An 11,427-nucleotide genomic window follows, 5' to 3' on the forward strand; every position below is an offset into this window, starting at 1 on the left:
GAATGTGACCTTACGGAGCGGGTACCATCTCCCTTGGAAAAGTTACATTCTCGAAAAGTCATTTCCTCGATGATTAATATTTAGTCCGTTTTTCTTTCTCGAGAAGCGACAATCCGCGAAGAATCCGCACGAAGTGGCCGGATTATTCATTTACGGTTAAATGTAAGCGACATAGGACGACGCCTATACAATGTGTCACGAAGAGCCACGCCGTGTTCTGGCGTATGTTGATGACAGTGCAGATTGTGCCCGCTCCGCCCATGTTTTGCATATACTCGCCCGGACTTACGTGTACGTGCGGTACATATGTACGCGCGTATACGCGGCCCATCCTCCGACGTCCATCCTCATCGACATCGTTGCGTAAATAATCCAAACTGGCAAACCGAGTCCGCTCACGATCACGTCGCACGATCGCGTGGATGACGCGCACGCGAGAGGGGGAAAGAGAGAGAGGGAGAGGGAGAGAAAGGCATGAAGAGAGATAGAGAAGGGGAAAAAATTCCACCGTCCTCATCTCCACCCCGTTCTTTGAACCCGACCGTCCTATCGACTATGACGCAACTTTTATTACGTGGTTTATATCGTTTTGTGAATTATGCAGCCGGTATTCGATGCAGAATACCGGACCAGGTGGGACCGGGTTGGGGGAGGGTTACAAAGAGTGCGTTGTTCGTGGGACAAGCGATATTAATAACGTTGAGGCTCATTCCGGTCGTTGGTTTTGCGATATAAGAGAAAATAAAATGACGCGTTTATCGATCGTTATTGGCATTCCGCTCGTCGCGCTTGTAACATTTCGCAATTTTATCCGCTGCGACTGCGTCTGTTCCAGATTAAATTTTAAAAAAAGGAAAGGGGGGAGAGAGAAATCGTCAGCCATTTTTGCATGTCGTATGAAGAGACAAACTGTCATTTCTCCTGACGATCGGATGAACGGAATGGAAAATTTCACGCTGCTTCTACGGACATTACTGATAAAACTATTACAAATATTACTTTCTATTCGTCTATATACATATCAGATTTTTCCGGTCGCTTCGTGTATTCGCTTATCAATTATAATCACCGATGAAAATGTCTGATTAGCAAACAAACTTGATGATTAACAAAGAAAGCAATGACCGCGGAATATCCCGCGCTGCCGAGGCTCTCCGAGTTCGCGAAGGCTGGCGCCACCGCTCGGCCGACGCGGCAAGTTGCAAGCTGCATCGATTGCAGCCAAATATGCATCGGGGGGCTTCATTAAGGGCCAATTTCTCGCAATTCAAACACAACCGATTCGAATTGCAGAGTCCACGATGTATCTCTCGCGGCTCGGTGAACGCGCATCTCCGCGCGAATTTCAACTTCTCGCTTACTCACGCGAGAGGCGAAAGGCGGCTGGCATTCGCGAGGGAGACATTCGGCCCCGGAATTTTCTCTCTCCTCCCTCTCTCTCCGTCTCTCTTTCTCTTGGTTTTTACCTCACAGGAAAGTAATGATGCCTCGGGTTTCCTGTCCGACATGTAATTTCGGCGCGATCCGTACAGCGCGAAAGCACGCGTTTCGGGAGGAAAGGAGCGAGAGAGAGAAAGAGAGCGAGCGAGCGAGCGAGCGAGAGCAGGAACCACGTTAGGAGATGACAGGGTATTTCTGCGTCCCCCCAGAGAGGGATACAACGAGTGGGATCCTGCTTCCCGTGGACGACGGGGTCTTCGTGGTGTGACGAACGAGGGCGAATTTCCCACATCGACTGCCAGCCACGATGGCTCACCCGTGGGACCATCGTCTTCGCGTCGCTTAGGAAGTCTCGTGAAGAAAAAAGAAGGAAGGAAGGAGGGAGCCGAGGGGTGCCGAGAAGAAAGTGGAGGAAATAACGCCTTTTGGTCTTTACTGTCCTCCATCCTAATTACTTTCGTCCACGCCGCTGTGTATCGAACGCTGTCAAGGACAAATGGAACCACCTCGTACGATGCTTTATTAAACAGGACGAAGGAGAAGCCGCCGCGGACCCGCTTCGGCCGGCTTTTATTGCGTTTCCCCGTGGCGAACGCATTTTGCTCGCGTCGCGAGAGACGGACGATCGCTCGATTGCGCGCGACACCTCGCGGCACAGTCATGCCGTGTCATTCTCTAAGCTGACTTTCTATATTTCCGTGACATGGAATCTCACTCGAAGCAAGTGAAAAGCGGCGGTATTTTCGCTCGAAGTGATGGCGAAAATACCGCCACTCGAAATCGCGAGAATGACTGTTCCGCTCGAGCTCACCGTGGATTCTCTAAAAATTACGGAGAAAAGAAAACTCAACGTACAACACTTGGAAAAAGAAGAGCTTGGAAATCAGATATATAAGCGGTACAAATAATAAATAAAATACAATAATACGGTGTACACACCCCAACTGCGCGTCTACAAAATTTCCCCGCGCGCGTTTTTCACGTCGCGCGATATCGCCGAGGAACGGGGGGNGGGGGGGATAAGTCCGCCGGGCGGCGAGATCGCCGAGATCCGCGATACGGGGGACGAGGATGGATCTCGTCGCTTGGCCGAGTTGGAATCAGGCGGCTTTTCGCGGGGATTTCGCGCGGCGCGAACACTACCAGCGTATCCCGCCTGTTTTACAAACGACAAGACAAGAACGGCTCGCGCGAGCGCGCCTATCTCGTTACACTCGGTGAATACATAAATATAAATTACTTAATTTCGTAACTCGGTTTAAGTTCGCGCCTACCGGAGCCTCCGGCGGAAGAGACGTGATCTTGAATTCATTGTCTCATCAGGGCCCACCTCGCGACGATGTAGCAAGTACATAACTGTGTATACGCGCGCGTACACCGAACGGCGACGCCTCGCATAATCTCATTGTTCTAAACTATGTCTCTCTCTCTCTCTCTCGTCCTCTCGCTGCTCCTTCGCCGTTCTATCGACGATTCGCCAACTCGCGCCATCCCCTCGCGAGATGATTTTTATATTCGGTTCCTCGACCGTGATTTGCTTTGCTAATAGCGGAATTTCACCTCGTGGAATTTCGTCATATTTAAGAGGCCCCCTTTCCCCTCCTCGCTGCTCCACCCGGCAAGTCAAACAGGCGTTCGGCTGATTTCCGCCCCCGGCCGCGATTACATTCTCGCGCGCGATCTCCCAGCTAATTAAATACTGGCGAGCGGTCGGGGAGGAGCGCGCTCCGTGAAATAATATGACGCGCACGTCGTCTCGTTGATGTGAAATGTCGTCTAATCGGCTTGACGGCTGATGGAAGAAAAAAAAGTACGACGAGGAGGAAAAAAGGAACGTACAACTCGTCCCTCACCCGACAACGTCGCGTTGGCGTAAGATTACAGGGACACGTCGCTCAAAGGCGGTCGCGGCGATACGTGTGTCACGTATGGCAACAGATGAGCGGCAGATTTCGAATATCGGGTTGCACGAGAGAGAGGGTTGGGCCGTCGTGACCGTGTAGGAATCGTAACGCTCTCTCGCGGGGCCTCGGCTGTTCCTTGAGAAAAAAAGAGGTATAAATAAAAAGTGCGCTCCTTTCATTCGCGGCCGAAAAAGGGGGGAACGTCGTTGTTGTCGGCGGTTACGAGAAGAACGCTCTCGCGTGCGAATATCGAGCGCGAAACGGGAGCGGAGACTTTTCAATGATTTAACCGGCTCGGTTAAATGATGTTATCGGGCGGGCGCGATCGCGCGCGTTATTATTATTACCGGGGTCAAGTAGCGCGAGGCGGCTCTCAATTATTCGCGCGCGACAATTTATAACCGGCGAATTTATAGCCGGCCAGTTCGACGTGTAAAGATAACCGCCGAGCGCGCGCGCGCTAATTAACCGTCGTGGTTTATATCCCCCCCCCCCGGTCCCCTCGCAAATTGTCACGTGTGCGCACTTGACATTTCGCCGCCTAATTACAGATGACGCGATTGAAATCCGAGTGAAATGTACGTTTAAACGTTCTCACGGTGCTACGCGACATCGGACGCGATACCTGCGTTCTCCGCGCTCCGTTTTATCGGGTCCCGAGTATCCGTTTATCGTCCCCCGTTGATAACACGACGTCTCTCCTGGGCGTCTTTGTGGAAGAATATGCGTTCCCGGGAAACAAAATGCGTAATAAAATTCCCGCAGAGTGGAATAACTCCTCGAAGATTTACGATGACGCAACTCGAATGGCAGGACAACCGTTCAAAATAGAATTGCTCTTCCAATTAACGTCGAATCCGATCAAACAATATGGAGAGTTCAGTCGCCGATATGGAGAGCGCGATTTCGAGAGAGCTGTGCTTTTTGTGAGATAATCGCAGGCTTCCACAATGTTTCGGAAAGTTATATTTTCGGAGATCGCCTCGATACTCGGACTGCGGGATTACGAGTTTTCGGGAAATCGCTTTACGCGAATTTCGAAATGTGGCATTTTTTCGGGACGATGCGTGTCCAACCGCGTGTAAAAATTACCGCCGCGCGTCTCTTCTCGCCCGTCGAGAGCCGCTGCTCTTTCTCCCTGCCTATCTCCCTCTCTTTCTCTTTCTCCCGGTGATTTACATACATCAATTAATTCATCGACGACTCGTTAGGGCAGCGGGTTAATGTATTCCGGTCGAACGCGCGGCACCGCGTTAAATCAAGATTCCTCCTGAGATAAGCGCGTTCCATCGCGGCCCGGCTCCGATTCGTTTGGCATACTTTAAGGACCCTTCCCGGCCTCCTGTCGCGCCCTCCCGCTCCCCCTCGTCGACGCTCGCTCGCGGCCAGTTAATATGTTAATTGTTTTCGTGATTTAAAGCGCTCGTCCGTTCGTCCGCTAACGATTTCTTTACTCGGCAGCCGGCCGCTCCGCGAGCGAACGGACGCCCGTCCTCGTCGATTCTGAATTCTCATTCGACGGTGCTTTAAGATGCAAAGTAAATGTAATCGATGAGAACGGGTCGTAGCCGGGGCATAAAGATGAGATCCCGGACGGAGGTATTCGGCGATGGAGGCGCATCTCCGAGGAAAAATCTATCGCGCGACGCGGCGCGCCAGCTCATTCGGGCGAACCTATTTGGAACACGATCATAAAAGGAGACTGCGCTCTCCATATCGGCGACTGAACTCTCCATATTATTTGATCGGGCTCGACGTTACCTAAATTGTTTCAGTCCGTTCGTGGCCGCCGCGGAAAATTGGAAAAGCGTCTAGGTCGCGGGAGAGGCACGAGCGGGGTGAAACGCGACAGCGAGAAGTAGATATGGAAGGCTCCCACGTGCGTCTGCGACGAATATCGATCGATCTACACAAAATGTACGCCGAGCCAGAGAGAGAAAGAGAGAGAAGCGGAAAGTTGTTCCGACTCGGAACCGTACGGAGTCGCTCCCTTTCCTCCGTTCGCGTTGCTTAACACTTTGACGACCGCTGTCACTTGCGCGTGACTTCGTTCCGCTAGAGAGTTTTGCCTTATAAAGAAATATTTGCCGATAATGATAGTTTCTACACGGAGAAAATAGATATTCTCATACATAAGCAAAAATATTATAATCTTTTCAGGAGATTCTTAGTTTTTATTCGATTGAAATTTCTATTGATGTATTACTCGCACTCAATTCAAGGCTAAAAATCTTCTAAGAATAGTATAAAATTCCTGCATGGGAGTGTCTGTTATTGATTAAAATTTTTTTTCTGTATATAATTTTATAGAGGGTACGTAACAGTCTTTACTTGCCTTTGTGATATCAACGTAAGAATTGTACACGGTAAAAAAGTGTGTGTTAAGAACGATCCGCTGGAATTTTTGTGTTAATGTGAGGAATATTGTTAAAGTAACACGAAAATTTCAAGTGGACCGTTTTAAACACAAATTTTTGGTTGCGTGCACATTCAGCCATTCTTAGCGACTCGGCTCGACAGGTGACACATCCGCCGCCGCGATGAGAGTGCTCGGCGCGCGCACTTCGCAATCTCGTCTCGGAGCAGCGCGCGACGTATTTGTAAATTTCATCAAACGGCCGAGGGGGTGACCGTCGTTCTCGGCGGAGCCGCGTCGATCGTCCGAACAGGCTGTTCCTGAGAGTTTAATCCGAGAGTGGCATATAACTCTTGGAGCGAACGCGAGTGTGGTACCGGCCGGAGAGGCGCGTGCGCGCGAGCGAGTGGCTAGCTTAAAATTTTAAACATAGATTTCCGAGGAGCGGCGGTCTCGTGGAAGTGGAAACGGCGGCACACGTGCACCACCAGGAGCTAAGCGTTGTTCGGGGGGGTCGTTCGGGGGCGGATCGAGGCATTTATCCTCCATTCTGCATCCCGACCGGCCGATCCCGCCGTTCCTCTCCGACGTACACACGAGAAAATCTGTCCCCCTCTCCCCTCCTCTCTCTCTCTCTCTCTTGCTCTATCCCTCCTCCCGTCTCTACCCCTTGGTACGGACACCGCGGGGAATTCGAGGCGTTTCCATTGTGCCGTCACAATGGCCGGCAGTCTCCGCAGCTGTCGGCGGAAACAAATTTCTAATGTCGTATTAAACAAACCATTACAATGCGCCGCTCGGATCTATGGCGGAACGTTTGACACACACACACGGACACGCGTACGGGTGAGCGGCCGGTCGCTATATTGGCTTCTGCCGCCGATTGATGCGAATAGCCGAACAATAGAGGCATCGCATCGGGACAATATTGCGTCGTATGCGCGCGACATACACAGCAGCACCTAGCGAACGGGCACGAGCCTCTTGACGTATTAGCGCCGGATTTGTCAGATTAGAGAAGAGATTTACGAGGCGGTTTCGATTTCTACGCCGCGCGTATTTCCATTCACTGGGTCACGTATCGGTGTCGAACCGCGTCACCGGTAGCAGCACGCACGGGCTTTTGTTAATTTCCGCCCGAAACGCGGAAGAAAGGGAAATGATCGAGCGCGATCTCGCGGAATCTGCGCGCTGATAATCCGCCCCGCGGAATTCGTAACACGTCGAGGCAGTTGGAAAAATGAGGAGCCGTTAGGGGGGACATTTTTTGTTGACACCTTCGCGGGAGGAGGAATTATTTTACTGTTATCAATGAAGCGTTAAACGTTGCCCCTTCTTTATCAGAGTGTGATGAAATTGATGAACGTAAGTCTCGGCGGACGCGTGCCACGAAGTGGTTAAATAGGTGGTGACTTCGTGTCGCAGCGTACAGGCTCTTATTTCTCCGAATCTCCGGTGTACTTTCAATCGGCGAGACGCGATTTTTCATTGGCTTTAATCTTTTCCCTCGATTATTTCGTCGAAAATAAGAGCGTGACGTGCGCTGCGGTGGAAAGTCACGATTACATTTGCAGATCTCGATACCGCGGCGGGGGAATCGACGATATGATTGAGGCGACGCAATAATCCATCGCGAATTACGTGCCCCGGCGACGACGCCTCGCCGGCGGCGGTAATCCACGGAAGGTCGACGTGATTGGCAGCGTCAGTCCGTCGGATGAAGCGCCGCAAGATTAGCAACGGTGGCGCGGGCGGGCGGGTAATTTGTATTCAAGTTAGGTGTTGTCCCGCCACCTGGCAGCCGCGAGCGCACGCACCCCACTTTTCGCGACTACTCTCGTCAGCTACCTTTTCTTCCTCTCTTCCTTTCCTTCTGACGTCCTCTCGCCTCTCCCCAGTGCCTCCCATCTTGTCTCCGCGTCAACGTCCTGTCCGTCCCGCTAGGTTGACGTATGTCCCCATCGATCACATCGTTCGCAACCCTCTTTGGCTCGCGTTTCCACGTCCACCTTGCGCGCTACGCCCGCGCCATTGAAATTCCAGCCGGGTATAATAAGGTTTTATTGCTCTCGCGCGCGGCCCGACCAGAAAACAAAAGGGAACGAAGGTTCCCTGGGATACTGAGGGTGCGAGAGGGGGAGGGGGGGAAGGAATAGGAGAGAGGACGTCGCGAAACTTTCGTCTGGCACAAGGGTGGCCAGACCCAGCCGTAAAGCAAGAACAATGTCGATGACGCCGAATACCTCGACTATACCAAAAATCCCCCGCCTCTCTCCAGATCGCGGTTGATGGATTCAGTTAAAAGGTAATTAAATTATCGTGCCATCAAAGAAACGAAGAAACGCGAGAGGGCGAGGGCAAGAGAGGCAAAGAGAGGGAGAGAGAAGGAGCGACGTGAAGGTTGCGATCCTTGGAAGAACATAGAATCATCAAATGCACATCTAACGACGAAAGATGTCATTTTCTCCGCTAGTTACAACCGCACGTTAAGTATTTATTTTGATACATTCGTCCATGTGTGAGAGACGTTTGGAAGTAATACTGACCAGCTTAGTGATGGAGAATACTTATTATGTGTCATAACAATGAAAACAATGTGACTCTTCTGATAATAAGTATAAATGACAACACTAAGACTGTCTGAAATTCAGTTTGTCGCAATTCGTCGAATAGGTAGGTAAATTATAGCAACCGCAGGACCCAACCGAAGAATTTGCAGAATCGGAGGCTTATATGCTAAGCTTAAATATTTTATTAATATTTATATTAATATTTCTGAAATATATCTTATGAAACACTTTCAGAAGCTACGAATTAAAAAATTAAAGGATATGTTTGTTTGTCTAGAAATGTAAAGATTTGCAGAATTTCATAATTGATTTTTTCAATGGTGAGCAGGTGAACAAGATACTGTAGAATTGGGACTACCGTCGATCAAATAGTTATCGTAAATTGCACAAAAATGATAACGTTTATTACAAAAATTATAATGCGTCTCTTTTATCATTACACATGAGTCCTTTAATAACTATTGTGAAATTTGCAACATGACTTTCCTGCTCAGTTTTACTCGTTTTGTACGCGATTTTTTGCACATGAACGTTATGTCTTCAATTTTCAGACACCCTGTATATCTACTTGCCTCCGTCAACGCCCATGGGATTATCCATCCCATCTCGTTTCCGCAGCGTCCCTGTCAGCCACCATCTGCTCGCGTGCCTTTGACGATTTATTCTTATTACTTTGTTCGCGAAAAACTTCAGAAGACTAAGCCACAGAGAGAGAGAGAGAGATCCTCGTGGAATTTCACGCGAGCGGAACGCGACGAACCTTCGGAATTTGCATATCGCAAACGCGGAATACAAAAGGACTGACGTGCTTTTTCCACCGATAGAAGAGAAAGAGACGTTCTCGTATCGAATAAGACAAAGTTCTCGTATGACGCGTCGCGTACCTCGAAACGGCGAATTAACATTCACAGACGTTCGTGCTATTCGCACTCGTTGCCTCAAAGCGTGATGTTTCATGAAATAACATATTTTTAATGAACGCGAATGTGTTTCCCGAGCGACATTTTAGCATGCGAATCGTTCTCGGTGAGAGTGACTCGCGCGTCTGGTGTTGGTGAACATCTCGACAACACACACTCGAGAACACGTTGCGACTAAATTTTGTCGAATAACACGGGGATCTCGTTCCCACGAGTATTGGCGGAATGTTTTCGTAAGTAAGAGAGTCAGGACCTCCGAGGGCCGGATCCTTGCATCTTTCCCTGTACCGAAACGCGAGGATCACGGAAACGAGCGAAGAGTATATAAACCTCCACCTGCACGTGTTGCTTTCTAGAATTTACATGATCAAAGCCACCAATGAACCACGCACTTCCGTCCGAATGTATATACAGAGAAATAAGTTTCTTTGATTTAACATGTTCGCTACGCTTCTCGGGCATTTATCTCATTATATATCAAATGTTATTCCACTGATTCAAAGAAGTTCTTTAACATTTTTCTAACATAGTGCTATGCTGCTTTCAAATCATTTATTGTTTGTGACAGCTATTGTAATGTTTGGATGATAATACAAAAGAAATGTGTTATTTGACGTCAAGACATTTATATTTTTTTGAGAAACCACCCCTATCAATTGAATCAAACATTCGTTTGTTTGCTCGATTCAAAAAAGACAAATTTGTTTCAATTAAAAAAGAATATATTAAGCCCAAAGAAATATTTTTCTCCGTGTAGCTGTCATAAAATGCTAAGTTACAAATCTGTTGAAATCTGTCACATCAAAATACTCAAGGAAATCTTTTTCTTTGTGTAGCTTTCATAACATATTAAGTTACCAAAATGTCGGAATCTCTCAAATCAAAATACTCCTAAATTATTAAAATATGTACCGCTACGTTAAAAAGTATTAACTATATTAATACACGCTAGAATCTCTCCACTGCGCGAGACAATTTTCTTACATGATCGACTGGCGGGCATACCGAGGTGTAACAATACCCTTTCACGTCGTCGGGCGGAACAGGCTGAGAGAAATTAGCGGTCGTCATAAACGGATGACGCGTCCACGGCCAATAGAATTGTAACGACGCGAGAGGATCTTCAAGGGAGGCACCGCGTAACATCTTTTTCCCGACACGCCACCTTCTCTCACGACGTGTAAGTAAGGAGCGTCTCTTGTACGCGTAGACGAAGGAATCCTTTGATCATCTCTTCGCGTCTGGCGTAAAAGATTTAGAGTACAGCGCGAGTTCCTCGTTCTCTTTCGGGGGAGGGGTGCCTCCATATCGGCGAGCGGTTCGCTTTTGCCTCGCTCTTTTAGCGAGCCACTTCCCCCCGCCGGCCCTCGCGGCCACCGCTACCGCATGGCCGTTTGGGAATACAGCCATTATCCTCTCGACATACAGATGAAAGCGAAACCTGACCACGGAATGGATTTATCCGGCAAGCGTGCCGCAAAAGGGACCGAAGTTTTCCGCTAATGCTACCGCAGACGTCGCGCGCGATCGCCGCTGCGCCACACGTCGCGCCGCCCGGAGACTTTTTCCGCTTTTAATCGTCTCGAAGCAGGCTCGCTCTTGTCTACCTCGCAGCGCGTGTATTTTTCGAGCGGGCGACTTTAATCCACATGCATGTCGCAGTCGTCACTTTGAGATCGAGCGGTAACTTGGCGAATGATCGCGCAATGAAAGCCGCTGGCTCTCTTTCTCTCTCTGTCTCGTTTACACTCCCGGCGGTATCGACGGCGCAGCTTTTTTGCCAGATGGCCGATTTACGGTTGAATATCCAGCTCGTCGAGGCGCGGGGATTCCGGTGTATCGTTTATACGCGTCGTAAAGAAATGCTTCGCTGGCCGTTACTAAGTCACTCGACGTTTCCGGTAGTCGCACGTAGTGCGCCCCGGCGAGAACGCTCTATACGCGGAGAGCGTGAAATCCTCTTTGTGCGCCGACACCTCTTTCTCTCTCTCTCTCTCTCTTTCTCTCGCCCTCTCTCGACATGTACTCTTGTTCTCGTTCTCGCGCGCCCGTGCTACACGCTTACAATCGATACGTTATTATTACCGTATAACTTACGAGCCGTACCTATTGGGCCACGGGGTATTCTCCCCTTGTCACCGTAAAACAGAATTTTACTGCCCGCGTGCGGCGGAGAGATTTAAGCCACCTCCATTCCCGATATTACAGCGGCGCTCCTACGGGGCGCGAGCGCCGCC

Source organism: Dinoponera quadriceps, unplaced genomic scaffold (assembly GCF_001313825.1).
Source record: "Dinoponera quadriceps isolate SergipeBrazil2010 unplaced genomic scaffold, ASM131382v1 scaffold3386, whole genome shotgun sequence".
Taxonomy (NCBI): Eukaryota; Metazoa; Arthropoda; class Insecta; order Hymenoptera; family Formicidae; genus Dinoponera; species Dinoponera quadriceps.